This window comes from Gossypium hirsutum, chromosome A07 (assembly GCF_007990345.1).
Source record: "Gossypium hirsutum isolate 1008001.06 chromosome A07, Gossypium_hirsutum_v2.1, whole genome shotgun sequence".
Taxonomy (NCBI): domain Eukaryota; kingdom Viridiplantae; phylum Streptophyta; class Magnoliopsida; order Malvales; family Malvaceae; genus Gossypium; species Gossypium hirsutum.
The window spans coordinates 40,971,200-40,974,419 of record NC_053430.1 but is presented as its reverse complement, the minus strand read 5'-3'; the positions used below and the strand labels follow the sequence as shown (position 1 = coordinate 40,974,419).

The following is a 3,220-nucleotide window of genomic DNA, read 5'->3' as shown; positions in this document are numbered from 1 at the left end:
ACACATAGCATCACTTATCAATCTTTGCCTATTTTGGGCCCATCAGGCCTATTTAGCCCATTCCGACCCATTTGGCCAATTCTCAACCCAAGTCCAAGGAATCGCCCATGGGCCTCAAGAAACCTATCGGTTTCCTTTCCACGAGTGTTCGTGCACTCGTGTGACTACCGTAGCCCAAGTTTCAACTTTTCGGCATTTCGGCTTTTGTCGATTCATTGTGTGTGTGCAGTGTATGTACACACCTGGTAAGCATGCGTTCTGCGATTCCCTTAGTCACCAATCCTACAAATGATATCAACCTTCAATTAATCGTATGCTTAATACATATTTTACCCAAAAACCGAAACCTCACCTTAACCTTACCTTGAACACCAATCCCTAATAGCTTTTCCTTGATCACGTACTCCCTAGATCTGCATTAATCTTACTCAGTAAAACCAAATACTAGGGGACTAGCATCCAAAATAATTCACCCCCTTATCTCACTTACGACCATTCGGCCAACCTTAGCCAATAAGAGAGGAATACTTACCAAAACCGCAAAACTCTTAAGGAGCAATTCGGCAGAGAGAAAAAATCTAAGATCCGATACTAATTCCCTACCAAAGTTGATTAAAAAGAGTGAGGGAGGGGAATAATCGGTATTAACAATACTAGTCGAAAAAGAGATAAGGTACTTACCCCAAAAGAGTAATCGGCCCAAGGGAGATTCGACTTTTCGACTTTTAAACTGATATGGTGAATAAGGTTTTTTTAGCACAAATTAAAGAAGAAAGGTAGAAGAAGGAATCGGCTAACCCAAAGGGTAAATCGAAAGAGATTTGAGGAGAGTAAGAATGAAAAAGAATCAGCTAGCAAAGATGGAAAAGCCAATCGACATTAAAAAAATGAAGAATTTGGCATTAGCTTAGGATCCCAAACTCAGCACATATTTATAGTCTCTAGCCAAATTTCCTGACCCCCAATTCCCAATTTAGCTCCATCACTTCCCTCTTCTCATCTCCTCATTTTTCTCCCTGATAACTCCCCAATCTATTTCCTACATTTTCTCTTCTGAACACTCCCTTTAGAGTCCATCTTCGCGTCACTTCCATCCTTCTAGAAGGCCAAAATTAAACTTCTAAAACACAAAACTAGGATTCGAACCTTGGACCTCCTTACTAGCTACTAACACCACCTTCTTGTACTTTAAGTGGAGTCACTTAGCCACTCTTCCACAAGGCTTTTTAATGCTATTTTCCCCCATCTTTATTTAAAAGCCCAACTACTTGCCAACCTTGATTCTTTTAATAATTAAATTATAATTTCTTCTACCCTTTAATTCGAACTCAAACCTTAACCAAGTCCTACATTTGTGTAATTAGCACTTAACCGAAACTATTAAGCACAAAAAAGAAAAAAAATTCAAGATTTCAGGATTTTTGGATTTCAGGATTTTTGGGTCGTTACAAGTATACCCCCTAAAAGAAATATCATCCTTGAAATTTTACCTGATTCAAATAGTTGAGGATGACATCCGATAAAATTGGAACGATACAGAGAAGATTAGCATGGCCCCTGCGCAAGGATGACACAATTAAATGTCTGCTTTAGTGGTTAATGGCCCTGAGAAGTGTTGGAGAAATCTTGGGTTCAAACCTGGGCTTTAGCAAAAATTTTGGTAATAAGTGAATAAAACCCTAGGTGCTTGGATGAAGGCCTTTTAAATTATTTCTATTTGATTTGGGTTGTAACAAGGTCTTTCCTCTAGCTAATATTTCAAATTAGGATTATTATCATTTTTTTTCATGCTTTATATTTATTAAAAGTAGAACGTGGTTTCCTAAACCATAGCTATTTTTAAATACTATGTTTCCGCAACTCAATTTTTAAATGACGAGTTTTCATAAAATCATCTGATCTAAATAAAACTTCTGCAACTGAAAAGAGATTTTACAAAGTAATTTGTCCAGGCTAAATCCCCTAAATATAAACTCATAGAGTATTGTCGGGATTACCAGTCCAGGCTAAATCCCCTGCAACGACAATTACTCTAATGAGCTTGGATCTGAATTACCAGCCCAAGCTAAATTCAGACACTGATTCGGATTACCCGTCCGGGCTAAATCCACTTTACACATATTCTTCGGGAGGGCTATATCAGGATAGGATCACCCGTCCGGGCTAGATCCTTTTTATAGTCAATTCATTTTCAGAGATCCATCGAAGTTTTCTTTCATTCAACCGGGATTTCTTCCCATTTTTATTAAATATATCAATGTTTTATCAATTTTCATACAATGAACATTCAAATCATATTCACATCAATAACATACATTTCAAGCATTTAAGAATATAATTCAAGTTACATGAACTTACCTCGATACTTGTTCGTATACACAAATCTACTGATCTCGAACTTTTTCTTTTCCTCGATCTAGCTTCGTATTTGAATTTTCTGGATTTGGTGCAAAAATTGTGGAATACCAGCTTAAAGTACCCCTCTTGTGGCGTTTTGGCTGATGAGAATGAAGAAAAATAAAGAGAAATCTAGATATTTCCTTTTTAGTCCTATCTTTATTTAGTTAATTATGCAATATTCCAATTTTGCCCTTAAATCATCAATTTTCCTGCTGCTTTCATGCCCTTGCCGCCCAGCCCAAATAAATTTTGGGTCTAATTGCCTTTTAAATCCTTTCTCATTAAACACTTAAGCTATTTAATCATTCTAGCAACTTTTACACCTTTTCCAATTTAGTCATTTTCATTTAATTACCTACACAAACGTTAAAATTTTCTAACGAAATTTTAATACCACATCGCTAACATTTTATAAATATTTATAAAAATATATCTTACTCATTTTTACGAGATCAAGGTCTCGATACTTTGTTTTTACCCAATTCCTTCAATAATTTCTTTTTTTCTAACTAACCACTAAATCGGTAAAATTTTTTTATCGATATTTTCATACGATTTTCCTATTATATAAATATTCATGCAAAAATATTAAAATAAATTTCTATTTAAATCAGATTTGTGGTTACAAAACCACTATTCCGGTAACCTTGAATTTAGTCCATTACAGTCCATCTTCTAACATCTCAAAAGGAGGTAATAAATATTTCCTAACTTTTATTGATAACCGCTTCAGAAAAGTTTGAGTTTATTTCTTGAAATAGAAAAATGAAATCTTCGGAATCTTCAAAGAAAGGAAGACATGTTAGAAAAAAATAGAAAA

General features: G+C 35.0%; 1 non-coding gene across 1 annotated transcript; it reads left to right on the top strand.

Annotated features, from left to right (window-relative positions):
- The first annotated feature begins 1,502 nt into the window (after window positions 1–1,502).
- LOC121204224 (U6 spliceosomal RNA) lies at window positions 1,503–1,602 on the top strand. The gene has a single exon (XR_005899153.1). It is a non-coding gene; the product is annotated as a U6 spliceosomal RNA (small nuclear RNA).
- The last annotated feature ends 1,618 nt before the right edge of the window (window positions 1,603–3,220 follow it).